This window comes from Ornithorhynchus anatinus, chromosome 7, assembly GCF_004115215.2.
Source record: "Ornithorhynchus anatinus isolate Pmale09 chromosome 7, mOrnAna1.pri.v4, whole genome shotgun sequence".
Classification (NCBI taxonomy): Eukaryota; Metazoa; Chordata; class Mammalia; order Monotremata; family Ornithorhynchidae; genus Ornithorhynchus; species Ornithorhynchus anatinus.
In genome coordinates this window covers 47566734-47583217 of record NC_041734.1, presented here as the reverse complement: position 1 = coordinate 47583217, position 16484 = coordinate 47566734, and the positions used below count along the sequence as shown (strand labels likewise).

The 16484-nt window shown below is 39.5% G+C and overlaps 1 protein-coding gene and 1 non-coding gene across 6 annotated transcripts in view; one reads left to right on the top strand and one right to left on the bottom strand.

The window, feature by feature from the left end:
• Nucleotides 1-16484, top strand: part of FGF12 (fibroblast growth factor 12) — a 443674-nt gene that overhangs the window by 354993 nt on the left and 72197 nt on the right. The window lies entirely within an intron of this gene.
• Nucleotides 2887-3024, bottom strand: LOC114813474. The gene has a single exon (XR_003761192.1). It is a non-coding gene; the product is annotated as a small nucleolar RNA SNORA7 (small nucleolar RNA).

Sequence of the window (16484 nt, the reverse complement as noted above, 5' to 3'; positions counted from 1 at the left end):
CATGTTCATTTATTGTCTTTATCTTTCCAGAGCAACTGGCCCTAGTTTTAATTCTCAATAAAGACTATTGATTCAATAAATATGATTGACTGGTTGATCCTCCTCTCCTCTTCTGAATTTACTTTTCTGCCTTCCTAACTTTCCCAACACAGCTGACAGCAACACTTTTTCACTACCTGAAATAATTAGGACTGACTTCTCTGCTTTAAATCCTGCTGGTTTTTCCTCTAAAATGTTTCATAGTTCTGTCCTTACTTTCTATGCTCAACTTACCTTCCCGGCTGGATTACTACCAGCTACCTTATGGTTCATTCTGTCTCAAGCCTGTCCCCACTTCAGGCTATCCTATATTCAGTTGAACTAATCATTAGGAACCCTCCTCAAAAACCTCCAGAGGCTACCAGTTTCTTCTAGCACAAAATGAAAAAAAACTCCTAAATATCGGGTTCAAGATTTTCTGTCAGCTGACTCCCTTTTACTTCTGAGCTCTCTTCTCCTACTGGACCCCAGCTCATACTCTCTGCTCTACACAAGGTAACCTCCCAGCTGTACCTTGCTTCTGGCTCTCCCTACTCCAACCCATTGCCATTTCCCCTGCAAGGAATTCCTCTTCTCTTCTTCCTCCAAATGTGTGTTTCCTCCATTGAATTATAATCTCTTTGGGAATAGAGAGATGTCTTTTACTTGTGTTTTTGGTCTCCCAAACACCCAGTGCAATGCCCTACATACAATAAGTGTTCAACAAATGATGTTGTTGTTAATGGTGATGATGACTTGAATCCTTATTACTTGACATACTGGCTAATGAATGGAAGTCTCATTTCACTTGGCAGAACTGAATTAATGACTATTTTCCAGAAAGACTCCCCTCAGAAGGATAGAAAGTGATCTTTTAACAAAATAATATGCAATATTACCATATCAAGGGACAATCAATTAAGAAACAGCATGGGCTATTGGAAAGAGCACTGGCCTGGAAGTCAGAGTACTCTGTCACTTGTCTGCTGTGTGACCTTGGGTAAATCACTTAACTTTCTGTGCCTCTGTTACCTCATCTATAAAATGGGAACTAAGACTTTGAGCTCCATATGGGTTATGGATCATGTCCCACCTGATTATCTTGTACCTACTTCAGCACTTAATACAGTGGCTGGTACAATTCTTTTTTTTTATGAGTGCTTATTGTGTCAAAGCACTGTACTAAGCTCTTGGGAGAGTACAATACAACAGAGTTAGTAGACAAATATCCTGCCCACAGGAAGCTTATAGTCTAGAAGGACTGTAAAGGTGAAGGATGTTGGTTACTGTGGTTGTTCTCACATAGGAGTTTCTATGTCAACAACAGCTTTAGAAGAACGAGGAGAGGAGTTCATTCTGTCAGTTTTCCCTTGGTTCCAGGAGTTTTGGTCTTTTCACAAAGTCCAGCTTTTATCCAAATTTTTCATTAATTCAGTCAATCAATACTATGTGTAGAGTGCCTGCTATATGCAGAGCACTGTACTGAGCACTTGGACATAAGCTTTTTGAAGATGCAGGTTTATCGATGGTGCTAGGATTGTGAGGGTGGTCCATCTGTTCATTGTTGGGCTTAGTTTTGATAAATTTACTTATTTTTCTTGTTATTAACAATGATTATATTATACAATTATTACTATTACTAATAATAATTATATTTTAAGTGCTTACTATGTGCTAAATACAGGGGTAGATACAAGCTAATCATGTCAGAGACAGTCCCTGTCCCACTTGGGGCTCACTGTAGGGAGAATGGGTATTGAATTTAAATTTTACAGATAAGAAAACTGAGACATAGAGAAGTTAAGGACCTTTCCCAAGGACCAACATAAAACCAGTCATGATGTCAGGATTAGAACTCAGTTCCTGTGACTCCTTAGGCCCCTGCTCTTTTCATCAGAACAAAGCACGGTAGTCCACAGTGCTCATTTTTGGCCCTTTCAGTGTCTGATTATCTGACTGAGGGTAGTCAATCCTTGTGATCCTGATATAATCAGACTCTTTTCCTTGTTTTCAATTTTTATGCCCCTTTAATCCCCAAATTGACGTTCTGGAAATCCTAATCCTCCACTCAATCTGCTTTGCAGGAAGAACTCCTAACATAAACTTCCCAGACTCTCTACAGCATTTGAACCTTTCATTGTAACTTTATAAGGCTTGGAGTATAGTATTATTTAACCTCCTTTTACAAATATGGGGTTGAGGTTTGAGGAGAGAAATGATATAAATATGCAAAACTTGTATTTGTTTTGAAAATAATGTGAGTTTCAAATCGTGGCCTTCTGCTTTGCTTATTGTCCCAGTATATTAAATAAACCTTTTCTCTAGCTTTCACTGCAATGCATAGAATAAAATGATACAGAACAAGACCTTCCTGCACAGATCTTCTTATAGACACCTTTTCCTGCTTCTAATTAGTTTGCATTGTGTTCAATTCTTTGCACTGCAAGACTTTTTTAGATTAAAATTTTCTACTTATTCAATGTGAAGTGAAATTTCACTACTCCCATTCTGTCAATATCCTCATTTTAAGCTCCCAGAGTAAGGATTTAACTATACACTCTCTCTTTTTTAAAAAAAAAAAAAGCAAAGCATGAAGTTGCAATTGGGGGAGAAGAACTTTCAGTTTTTGCTCTCCTTGTCTTATGTCTTATGCCGTCGAGTCGTTTCCCGACCCATAGAGACACCATGGACACATCTCTCCCAGAACACCTTGCTCTCCATCTCTGATCATTCTGGTAGTGGATCCATAGATTTTTCTGGATAAAGGTGCAGAAGTGGTTTACCATTGTCGCCTTCCACACAGTAAACTCGAGTCTCAGCCCTAGACTCTCTCCCATGCCGCTGCTGCCCAGCATGGGTTGAGTTTTGGCTAGTAGCAGATTGCCTTCCACTCACTAGTCACAGCCCAAGCTAAGAATGGAATGGGTAGGCCTCTGCTTGACTCTCCCTTCCATAGTCGAGACTGGTAGAGTACTACAAACTCTCCAGGTGTGACCCTGAGAGGGCTTTTGTTTTCCTACTCTTCTCTTTTTTAAGTGCTATGTGCCAGGCACTCTACCAAGCACTAGGGTAAAGATAATCAGGTTGGATACAGGCCATGTCTCACATAGAGCTCACAGTCTTAATTCCCAATTTGCAGATGAGATAACTGAAGCTCTGAGAAGTTGTTACTTGCCTGAGGTCACACAGCAGACAAGTGCTGGAGGTGGATTTAGAACCAGGATCTCAGACTCCTACATGTGTGCTCTTTCCATTAGGCCATGCTGCTTCACGTATCTGTCTCTCCTGCAACTAATCTCTTACCTACCACCCTCTCCACTGCTTGTAACTTCCACCTCTTTTATGTCAGACAGAACACAGCTCTCCTCATCTTCAAAGTCCTTCTGAAATCACATCAACAGGATCTGAGCCTTTGATAGGAACTTCGTGATTCCTATTGGATTCCACTTCTGCCAAGAACCTTGTTTCACCCCTACAGGATTATGGGAACAACTAAGGACTTTCCCATCTCCCACCAGGCTTGGAGATCAGTGGGAAATTTTTTGTATTTTTCTGTAAGGCCTATTGTGGACTCATTACCCCCTAAAAACCCCTTCCTATCAAAACTCCTCTTGCACTCTGGACTGCCCTCATTTTGGACAGGGTATGTGTCTGTTATATTGTTGTATTTTACTCTCCCGAGCACTTAGTATAGTTTCCTGCACACAGTGAGCACTCAAATATGATTGATTGATTAACTGAATGCATTCAAATCTAGTTGGCACTTTTGCTTCCCCTTACCTTGTTCATCGGTCATCTAAAAATAATAATAATGATGGTATTTGTTAAGCACTTACCATGTGCCAAGCATTGGGGGGAGATACAAGATTATCAGGTCGTCCCAGGTGGGGCTCACAGTCTTAATCCCCATTTTACAGATGAGGTAACAGAGGCCCAGAGAAGTTAAGTGGCTTGCCCGAAATCACACAGCTGACAAGTTGGGGATCTGAGATTAGAACCCACAACCACTGACTCCCAAGCTCAGGCTCTTTCCATTAAGCGTACCTCTCAGAACAGTGCTCCTGAAAGGCAACCTAACTTGCGTTTGAAACAGAACTATTATAAAATAAAGCTTCTTGTGGGCTAAGTTAACAAAAGATAGAAACCCATCCTGCAAGTCAATTCTGACCCCTATGTCTTCTCTTACACAAGATTCTGCATGTGGTGGCCCGCTTGCCTGGACAGGGTCAGATTCTTATTCTCTGCTCTGCTCACTTTGAAGTCAGTCAAGGACTACATGCATGGACTGTTGAGGAAATTGAAAAGTTGGCTGATTTTAAATGGATCGAGTGAGTGTCTGGGGAGATGAGGGCTCCTTTGATCCTCTGGGTTTAAAGGCAGACCAAGATGAAAGACCTCCACCCATAGAAATCAAAGGGCCTTTCTAGTATTGTGGTCATGCCATCTCCATTGCTTCTAGCTATACTTTTCCTGGTTTAAGAGGATGCAGGGAAGGAGGAGTGAGATTACTCATGCAGGGAAGGAAATGCAAAGAAATGTGGCATCTAAAGTAAGCATGAAAAGAAATTCTAGGGCAGGCTGGGCTGTGATTTTTGAAAGCAAGGGCATAATAAAGCCTCTGGGGGGAGTTCAATGTGTCATGCAAGCCGCCTGCTCCTGAAAAGCCCATCATTTCTTACGCCCAAAGTTACTGCCTCGTAGCTGACACTTGGAGAGGTTTTGTGGCAGGGCCTAATTGATGATTGATCATGGTCCAATTTTCTAAAGTACCTTGCTGACAGCATGGAGTGTGTTTAGCCTGCCAATAATCCTGCTGAGAAACTCAGAATAGCAACATAAAACTATTCATCAATTCAGTTTAAGGCCCGTTTAGCGGAATTTCTAACATCCCATCACTACCAATCTCATTGCACTGTTATCCCTCCCAGTGGAGGGAAGGCTTCATTTGGGCTTGGCAATATCTCATCTTCTGCAGAAAGATACTGATTAGATTAACATGGGAACATGCTTGTCATTTTAATATCCCTGTACTGTAAGAGTGGAAAATATAGAGGGTGGAAGAAAGATTTGCTGTTAAAGAGGTGTCTGCTTCCAGAGTTAAACTGCTTCAGTGAAGCACGTGTTTTCCTTCACCTCTTCTCATTGTCCTTGGTGAGCCTTGTTATGGCCTGTATTGATTTAATTCATGGTACTGCTTTGTAAAGGGACAAAAATGGAAAAAAAAAATGGCATGGGATGGATGCTGTTGTGGACTCACAGAATAAACCTCAGAATCTCAGAATTCTAGACTTAAGTTGATAAATGGAATTAACAGTGCAGAAAATTTAAGTGTAACATTTCAAAGCACCTGAAGCTCCAGAAATGTAAGTCAAATGTTCCAGGTTTTCGGTAGGGACCTGAAAACTGGTCCGGGACTACCAGATCAAATCTTTATATTTCTATGAAAAATGTCAGTAGGGCAGGGAACCTGGTTTTGTATTCCAGGAGGCTCCTTTATAAACTACTTGATAAATCAGATCATCTAACTTGGTAGGTGTGAGGGTCAAGAGAATCATATTGAGATTTGACCTTGAGGGTGAAATTGAAGTGTTACAAAATGTATCATGTATCCAAGTCCATAACCTAACGTGACATATTCATTCATTCAATAGTATTTATTGAGTGCTTGCTATGTGCAGAGCACTGTACTAAGCACTTGGAATGCAGAATTCGGCAACAGATAGAGACAATCCCTGCCCAGTGATGGGCTCACAGTCTAATCGACTAAGCTTCACTCAAAAAGTCAGCAAGAAAGTAAACATCTAATCATAAACTGATAAGGATTGCCAATTATTTGTCTAAATATTAATCAGTAATGTAGTTCTGATTAGACTTCATGCTATGAGGCATTCTCCCTTTCTACTCAGACCTGGTTAGCCCTTTATTTGAACCCTTATCTGTAGCCAGATAAGGAAAACCTGGGGATGATACCAAAAGGAACAAGGAAAATAATTAAAGGATTGTGATATGGGCTGGAAAAAGAACACATAAAATAACAGGTTCTAATTAGCATGGGAAAGAGAAGGCTGAGTGAAAGTTTAAATGCGATAATTTGAAATGGAAGAGAATCCATGTAATAAATACCCAGAAGTTTTAGAATGCCTCCCCCCCCCCAGTGTTTTGTCTTTTCAGCTTCCTGATGAGTGAAAAAGAGGAAGGTATTCTCAACCCACTGGAAACAGAGAAGTTAGGTGACTTGGTTTAAGTGAAACAGCAAACCAGTGACAGAACTGAAATCAGAACATGGCTCTATCAACTTCTCGATCCCAGGTTCTTTCCACATGTTCTGTTGGTAGGAGAACAAGAAGCTTAAATTCAGTAGATGGAGTTTAGTTTAAATATTAGAAAGATCTTTAGCTCTGGAAAAGATTATCATAAGAGACAACAGAATTGCCTTCTTTGGAAACTTAAAGTGAAGCCAGTTATCTTTCTGGGCAGCTGTGACATGTTCAGTTTCTCCCAAGGACAGGTGGATTGAATAGTTGACCTGTTGGGACCTTTCCAGCACTGAGATTCTGAGAAATACTCTGAGGAGAAACTGTCATTGGAAATAGTTTCAGAGCCCATGATTGCTAATGAGAAATAAAAGCCTCCCGTGTAAAATACATTTTGAAAATGTCTAAAACTTTGCATACCTATGCCACATGTTATATTAACAGGTATCTACCCAACTCTCCATTTAGCTTATCCTCCAATAAAATTCATTTTAAAAGATTTGATCGTGCACCCTTGTCTGTGCTCTGTAGAAAGTCAGAGAAAACAGAAGGGATATATTTTCTCCAGTTTGCAATGGAGAAGCCAATTTTAGAAGAGCAGCTGAGGCCATAAAAAAGTGATGAAGTGAGCTGTCCAATATTACCCAACTAGTCAATATTAGGGAAGAAAAAAGAAAATTATGTCTCCTAAGTTACTCATTAATGCTAGTTTATCCTTTTCTCTCCTTGGACCATCAAGTTTTCAAACTTGTATCTCCTGATTGTCAGTGACCCCCCCAGAAAAAGCCCAGGTTGGGCTAGTTCAAATACCCCATCACCCTGATAATCAGGAAATTATTACTAAGTCACATCTCCTGCTTGAATTGAAAACAGTTATTTTTGTGCTGTAATAAAAATCAAATCCTACAGCATTGGAAACAAAGTGTTAACCATATCTTTTACACTCCAGTCAAGTTTGCTTGGCATCTTTGAGTTATTAGCAAGGGGTTCAGTAGGCTATCACTCAGGAAATTTAAAGTAAAGGTTATCTTTTCCCATCTCTTAATTTGCCCCAAATAGTGCATGTCTGTGAAAACAAATGGGGAATTTTTAATGGCTTCATTTACATATAAAGTATCTGCCTAAAATCAATATTGAGCTGTCTTCAAGATCTGTTGACTGAATGGTTTCCTTGGATTTTAATGTTGAACAAATTAATAGGAGGTTGTGCAGAACCATGAAAAAGACCTTTTGGGATCACTTTTTCTCTCTTCCACCTCACACAGCCTCATTTGTTCCACATATTTTCTGAATACTAAGGATTTTTAAAAAAATTATAGAGACAACTTTTGAAGAAACATTGGCAATGGTAAAAGGGACTGGGGTTGGGTGGGGTGGGGGGCATTATTTTACCAAACTCTCTTTTCCTAGTGAAAAGTGCACAAACCTTGGAGGACAGCCTGCAGGGATTAGAAACTGCAAACTATTTATTGAACTCTTACTCTGGATAGAGTTCTGTACCAAAGACTTGAAAGACTTAAAATAGTTTTAGTAAGCGTTGTTCCTGTTCTTGCTTGTTTCCTGCTTTATTTTCCCGCTCCTTGTGGGCGGGGGACATGTCTACCAACTCTGTTATATTGTACGCTTCCAAGTGCTAAGTACAGTGCTTTGCACACAGTAAATGCTCAATAAATAAGATTGAATGATTGAATGAAAATAATGTTGATAATAATGATGGTATTTGTTAAGCACTTACTATGTGCCAAGCATTGTTCTAAGTGCTGGGGTAGATGCAAGGTAATCAGATTGTCCCACATGGGGCTCAAAGTCTTAATCCCCATTTTACAGATGAGGGAACTGAGGCATAGAGAAGTTAAGCGGCTTGCCCAAAGTTGCACAGCTGACAAGTGGTGGAGTCGGGATTAGAACTCATGACCTCTGACTCCCAAGCCCGGGCTCTTTCCACTAAGCCATGCTGCTTCTCTAAAGAGAAGAAGAAAAGAGAAGTGGGATACTGGGACAAAGTACCTGATTATTTTTCCTTGGTTGGGGGGAGGGGAAACAAGAAACAACCACTCTTTCAGTCATTTTTTGAAGGAGGATCTAATTTCCTCTCTGTAGCCTGACTTCTCAGACACCCTGACAAGAATTTTGTTTCCTGGGAATCCCCTGCATTTTAGGTGGCAGGCAGGAAAGCTTCAAAGCAGTATGATCTAGTGGAAAGAACACAGGCCTGGGAGTCAGAGGACCTATGCCCTAATTCCAGCTCTGACACTTGTCTGCTGTGTGACCTTGGGCAAGTCACTTCTCTGTGCCTCAGTTTCCTTGCCTGTAAAATGGGGAATACGTTTTACTCCCTCCCACTTATACTGAGAGCTTCATATGGGGCAGGGACTGTGTCTAACCTGATTACCTTGTATCTACCCCAGCCCCTAGCATGGTGCTTGCCACATAGTACTGTAAGCCCGTCAAACGGCAGGGACTATCTCTATCTGTTGCCGACCTGTTCATCCCAAGCGCTTAGTACAGTGTTCTGCACATAGCGCTCAATAAATACTATTGAATGAATGAACATAGTAAGGGCTTAACAAGCAACATAATAATAATAATGATAACAGTAGCAATAATGATAATACTAATAATAATGATAAATTTTGCTCTGCCAGTTGAATAGATGGTGGCCACTGGAGGCCACTCTAAAGTAAGCCCAAAGGGTACATGGGGGGTGCAATTTCCACCAGAGGCATTTGGTTGGATTAATAATACTAGTAATGTTGGTATTTGTTAAGCGCTTACTATGTGCAGAGCACTGTTCTAAGCACTGGGGTAGATACAGGGTAATCAGGTTGTCCCACATGAGGCTCACAATCCCCATTTTACAGATGAGGGAACTAGGCACAGAGAAGTTAAGTGCCTTGCTCACAGTCACACAGCTGACAAGTGGCAGAGCCGGGATTTGAACCCATGAATTCTGACTCCGCAGCCCGGGCTCTTTCCACGGATTACTTGAGTACTTAACAAATATCAGAATAAAAAGCATATCAAATCCACCGACTGAACCCCTACAACCTCAACAACACTTTGTTTCAAGAACAGGTCTTGTGTCAGTAGTAAGTTTAAAATGCAAAAATCAAAATAAGCTAACTTTTTAATTTATGCTTTTTAGCAATAACTGAAATGTTTTCACTACTGAATTTTCATGTACTTTCAATTAGAAAATGTATCTGGGAAAGCTTTTTTTTTGAACTTGAATAACCAGCTTACTTATGCTCTCATAAAAACCTTTCTGTAGGAAATGTAGAACCACTCTGCTTTAACAGTTAGCCATATTGAAACTGTCCTGGTTATCTTAGAAAAGTGATTTTGTATTGCTCTTGCATGGTATAAAGAAATAACAGATTCTGTTTCCTTTAAGGCAGTGTTTCTAAAGTTCTTTAGTGTAGAGGCAATTTCTCTAGAGAAAAAACCCTATATTTTTCTATTTTCATAATGGATGCTTCCTTTTGAGTCCTGGTTTCATCATTCTCAGAATTAAAATATTCATACATATATTGCAGCAGATTTGAATAATTTTTGTGCCTAAGCAATAGGAACTTTCCAGCTTTATTGTAATGATAATGTTTTGTTAATAATGTGAGAACATTGAGCAAACTCATTTCTCAGAACTATTTTTTTTGCTGTCTAGGTACATAGGCCTTTGCACCCATCCATATGTTAAACTTTTCCACACTGCTGCATTGTTTATCTTTATTGCAATCTCATTAGTTCGTTAAAAGCATTTATCTCTAAAAATAACATAAAGGAAAAACAAAAAAAACACAATGATCCTTCAGTTTGATGTGATTCAAAAAAAAATAAGATTTCAAACTTTACAACCTCAAAAATGTAACTGAGTAAAAGAAATGCTATTCGGTTTTATGAATAGACAATAGGGAAGTCATTTCAGTTGTATCTTAAATGGAATTATGCAATTTCACTTGAATTCTTGGGACTGCTACTTCCCATTAAGCTTTCTCCAGTTGAGTAACTGCCATGACCTAAGTAATTGAGCATGACCTAAGTAAGTGCAGAGAACTATACTAAGCACTTGGGAAAGTAAAATAGTTAGTAGACATGATTTCTGCCCTCAAGGAGCTTACAATCTAGTGGGGGAGATAAAAATCACAACTAGGGAAAGAAATAGAGCTAAAAGATATGTACATGATTACCTGTATTTAAGGTGGAAGGGAAGGTGAGTACTCATGTGCTTAAAAGTAGTGTGTTAGTACTGATGACATTAGGTGGTGAAATAGTGTGTGGAAAATAATATAGGAAAGGCCTCCTGGAGGATATGAGTTTTCAGAAGGGCTTTGAAGAGAGGGAGAGAAAGGTCCCTTTTAGACTGTGAGCCTCTCTCTGTTGCCGAATTGTAAATTCCAAGCACTTAGTACAGTGCTTTGAGCACCATAAGCGCTCAATAAATACGACTGAATGAATGAATGAAGGTCTGAAGGGGATCAAATTCCAGGCAAAAGGTTGGCAGCGAGAGGGATGAGAATGAGGTATTGGAGGAAGTAGGTTATCTTCAGAAATGAAATGAGGAGGAAACGTAGATAATTAGGGAGTAAAGAGCCGATCGACTGCCTTATGGCCAAACAATGTTTCTGTTTGATGTGAAGAGGAATGGGTAACCCCTGGAGGATTTTGAGGAGAGGGGAGATGTAACAAAATGTTCTTTTGGAAAAATGATCTGGGTAGCAGAGTGAAGTATGGATCAGAGAAGAGATAGGGTGGAGACAGGGAGGTCTATGAGGCGGCTGATGCAGTAGCCGTGTCAGGCTACGACAAGCCCTTGGGCCACTGTGGCGGCAGTGTGGATGGAGAGTAAGAAATGGATTCTGGAGGTGTTATGTAGGAGAAAGACCTGGCAGGAGGATTTGGTGACTGACGGAAAATGGGGTTGAAAGAGGAGTTGAAGATAATGCCAAGATTTCAAGCTTAAGGAATGGGAGATATGCAGCTGTTGGCAACAGTGATGAAAAAGTTAAGAGAAGAAGAGGCTCTGGATGTGAAGATGAGTTCAGTTTTGGTCACGTCGAGCATGAGGCACTGTCAAGATATCCATGTAGAGATGTCTTGGAGGAAAGAGGAGATGCAAAATTACAGCAGAGAGCAGTCAAAGCTAGTGAGGTTGATTAGGGAGTCAACTTCATAACAGTGCTATTCGAAGCTATGAGAGTGGATAGTCTCTAAGAGAGTGGATTTAGAATAGAAAGGAACCCAGAACTGAGCCTTGGGGGTCACCTTTGCTAAACGAGCAGGAGACAGGGGAAGAGTTGTCTAAAGTGACTGGAATGGAGCTGCCAAATAGGAGAAGACCCAGGAGAACACTGTGTCATAGAAACCCAAGTTAAATTGTGTTTTTAGTTGAAGGGAGTGGCACATAGTGTCAGTGGTGGGTCACTGATACTGAAGCTTTTTTGTGGCTTTATGGACAGAGCAAGGGCCTTGGAGTCAGAGGACTTGGGTTCTAATCTCAGCCCTGCCACTTGTTTGCCTTGGCCAAGTCATTTAACTTTTCTGAGCTTCGGTTACCTCATCCGTAAAATGGAGATTAAAATCCTCATCACTCCAATTTGCACATTGAGCCTCATGTGGAACAGGGACTGTGTCCAACAAGATTATCTTGTATATACCTCAGCACTTAGTACAGTGACTGGCACATAGCAAGTGCTGGACAGATACCATTTTAAAAAAGCGTAGAAATTGGTAGGTAGCTTCCTTACTTGGTTTTCTGTTCTGGCTATGGAGCTGCTTTTTCTGTATGTGGTTTATACTTCTTCATAGGCAATATGCTCAGCTAACCTTTGCCTGGATGGTTTTTGGTCAGGCAGAATTTCCCTGTCTTGTCTTTTATCTTATTACCATCTATAATCAGGTCCCAAGCTGTTTCCCACCTTTGCAAAAAAATTTCCCTAGATTTATAAATAGTGTTATTTCTCTTATTATATTTATCTGTTTTTATCATCCAAACTAACAACCAAAGAGATTTACCTACATTTGTAATGAAACAAGCTTAGTCTGTTCAACACTTCTCATCTCCTACACTCATTTATTTTTATTCTTCTGAATGACAGCAAACTATGTTTCTATAATTCTTTCATTGCAGTGTCTCAAAAAGGTTTCCATGAAGTTACCCTTATAATGAAATCAAGGTGTCATCATCACCATTCAAAGATGATTAGAATGAACTGTGGAAGGTTTCAGTAACAGGAGGAGGGAACGAGCAATTTTTAATCTTGAACTGCTGCTTCCATAATTAAATATAATTATTTGGCCCTTTTTCATAAAAGGCTCAGAAAATGTGGCAATCACATATAATCTTTCTTTTTCTAATTATTTACTGGCCGTGTTTCCTCAATTTAGAGCTGTTTCAAGGAGCCAAAATAATACATAGTTGGTTTTTTTTTTGTTTGTTTGTTTGTTTTACTGAGGAACTCTAACATATAGAGTTGGAAATAAACTTTAAAACTTTTCAGGGATTTTTAGGTGATACATCAAAAGATTCAGTATAAGCGTTGAATTGAGAATTGAAAGAAGTCAAGTAGGAATCAGGAATTTAACCTAATGGCAAGAAATAAGGATGAATATGATGCTGGAGTGAATCAGGGTTTAAGAATTAATCCTTTTATCTGAATCCTGGACTGAAGATCACTCAGGAGATTGTGTGACTATATTTTGAGTCATATAGAAGGAGAGATAAGACTGGGTAACTCAGAATTCTGAAAAAGCATTAAGGAAGCAGATTGGCCTAGTAGAAAGAGTCTGGGAGTCAGAGGACCTGGATTCAAATTCCAGCTCTGCCACCTTTCTGCTGTATGACCCTGGGCAAATCACATGATGTCTCAATTTCTCTGTTTCCTCATCTATAAAATGGAGATTCAATACCTGTTCTCCCTCCGACTTAGATCATGGGCCTCACATTGAACACGGATTGCGGTTGACCTTGAATCTAGCCTAGTGCTTAGAGCATAAATACCGCAATAATGATAATAATTAAAGCTGCACCATCAATGGAAAACACATGATCAACAGTGGAAGAGGTCATTGCATCTACTAAATCTATTGCACTGTACTTTCCCAAATGCTCAGTACAGTATTCTGGACACAGTAAGCCTTCAATAAGTACCACTGTTTGTCACTTGTCCCCTTTTTTCCCTTTATTCTTCGATTGTGAGCCCCAGGCATTCGGGCTCTTTCTCACTAGTGTATTTTTTTCCCAGGGTTTAGGACAGTGCTTTCACACAGTACATGCTCAATCCTGTTATTACTACTAACTGTGGCGACTCTTCCTCTGCGCTGATTAGCATTAATATACTTTAAAGTTATTTTTTTCAGCTCGTAGGCCCAGTGGCTTTATCTTGTAATGCCAAATGAATTTAGCCATCTACATTTCCTGCCCAGAAGCTTTAATGCATATCTGAGTCAGACTCAGTAACTGTTAACTGTGCTCTAGAAATCAAGTTATATGTGATGAAGCATTTTGCTTTCATTTCAAAAGTGTGATTAAAGTTTCATCATCTATTTGCACAGATGTCTTAGTTTATGAGATTGACTTGCTTGTTGAGAAAAGATTGACACCAAAGAATTGCCAAATATAGGTTCACCCGTGATAAATTTCATCCTGAAAAATATATTCACTTTGAGGGTTTTAAATCTTTGGAGTGTCTGAATTGCAGACAAATCGTTCATTTTAGTCTCTTAGAAATATAAAGTTGTCATTGAAAAGTGATGAAAATTCTTATGGTTTTTTTTTTCTGAGCACATAGTCCTCTGACATACCCAGTACTCATCCATTAGAATTCAATTAAGCCAAAGGCAGAAATAACAATAATTGTAGTCATTAAGCGCTTACTACGTGCCAAGGACTGTAAAAGGTGCTGGGGTAGATACAAGATAATCAGTCAGGTCAAGCAGTGTCCCAGGAGATCACTGTCTAAGAGCGAAGAGAAGAGATATTTCATCCCCATTTTACAGATAAGGAAACCGGGGCACAGAGAAGTTAAATTACTTGCCAGTTCCACACTGCAGGCAAATGGTGCAGCTGGAATCAACCAACATCCTCCATGCCCAGTGTGGGCTCTTTCCATTAGGCCAAGCTCCTTCTCATTACCATGATATATTCTAGAAGAGTTCTTGAAACCAATAAAAAAATGAAATTCATCACTATCCATATCAGGATGCCCATGTCCAACTTGACCGGTTTTAAAGTGGACTTGGAGAGAATTTGAGAGAGAAGAAACAGAGGCATGGAGAATTTGTGGTGGGCTTTGACATTAAATGAACAAAACACATGTAAACTGGAATTTTTTTAATGATATTTGTTAAGAGCATACTGTGCCATGTACTATATTAAACACTGGGGTAGATACAAGCTCATCAGGTTGGACACAGTCCATGTAGTACCTGGAGATCACAGTCTTAATCTCTATTTTACAGATGAAGTAACTGAGTCAACAGAGAATTTAAGTGAGTTGCCCAAGGTCACACAGCAGACAAGTGGCAGAACTGGGATTAGAACCCATGGCCTCTGACTTCCAGGCCTGTGCTCTTTCCACTAGGCCATACTGCTTTCCAAATCTATTATTTTCATGGGAGTAACTCAGGCTGTGTTTGGAAAAAGGACTATGTCACTACACACATCGGGAATTAATGTGGAGGGAGATGGAGATTGACAAAAGGAGATCTATGATTGAATCGTACAGAATTTCCTTTCAGTCTGTGAACTAACTCTTTGAGCAGAAAGAGTGACATTTTCACAGATTGGTGGTTAAAAGTCTCAATTAATTAATAAATCATGCACATTCTCAGTTACGAAGACTCTTGAGGCAAAAGCAGAAATGTTACAGCATGTAAAATACATTTCTGGAAAACACTACATATAATTGTAAAATGTGACTATATCCCAGTGTCAGAAGATGAGTGACAGGTAAGTGTAATTGAGGATTACTACATTATTTTCAAACACTGAAATTGAATCTTTGTATCAGTGAATTTATCATGTGCAATAGTGAAATGACAAGTTACAGTAAAATGGTTTGCTCTTTCATCCCCACTAGGAATGGTGTTTGTGAGGGTCTATAAATCTTATTGAAAGGGATGTTTTGCATCTCAGTTGTGGAATATCAACCACAGTCCTGCTATTTGGGAACATTAAATTAGATACATATAGCCTTAGGAAGCATATTTATTACAATTTTAGAGGTTGTGTGTTGTATATATGTGGTACTTTATAAGGAGATGTGCTAGACTACCATTAACATAATGAAGCATATCTTTTGTTTTGCCTGATTCTCTCTCATACTCTCCATTTATACTTAGGCTGTGCAATTGATTCAATTTCCCTTTCGCACAAGTATATTTTCTGGCATGTTAGGGGAAAATCAAGGGTGATGGACATCAAATAGAGATCCAGGCTTTGCAGCACAGATTTTTTGTCTCCAGTTGTCGGTCCTTTTCTAATTAGCATATTTTTATGCCCTAAGAGGACCCAATAAGATTTCTAATACGATTTTGAATATTAGACTTCTTGCCAAATATTTCAAGCAAAGAACAAGAAGCACAAGGGCGTACTGCAGAGTCCTGGATTTCTAGCACACATGATTTATGTTATTATGTAAAATAGGGGATATTTGTAATTTGGGGCCTTTTGTTGTCCTAGTATCTTATACAATTCATTGTGAGATCTTTGTGCTATGTATTACAGCTCAACAGGATGCCTATTGTATATGCTGTGTCCAGAATTCCCTTGGTGGTGTGTAGTATTTGTTGTCTGCGCATCAGCTGACTCTGTCCAGCTGGTCAGAGTACATTATATGCAGCTTACTCTCATCCAATCTTTTGCTGCAGATTTAACTGACAAAGAAAAAGAATATCATTTAGGATTTCTATGCTTTTGAAATGCTCATGGCTTTCATTTATACTGAACAATACTCACAACTCATTGAACAGTTGGTCATTTTTTGTAATAGTTACTGTGCGCAGAGTAGTGTATTATGCCTTGGGAGAGTACAGTATAACAGAGTTGGCAGACAATGTTTCCTGGCCACAAGGAGCTTACAGTCTAGAAGAGGACACAACATTAAAGTAAGTTATGGATATGTATATGTAAGTGTTGTGGGGCTGAGGGTGGGATGAATAAAGGATACAAGTGCAAGGGAAACATAGAAAGAGAGCATGAGTAGAGGAAATAAG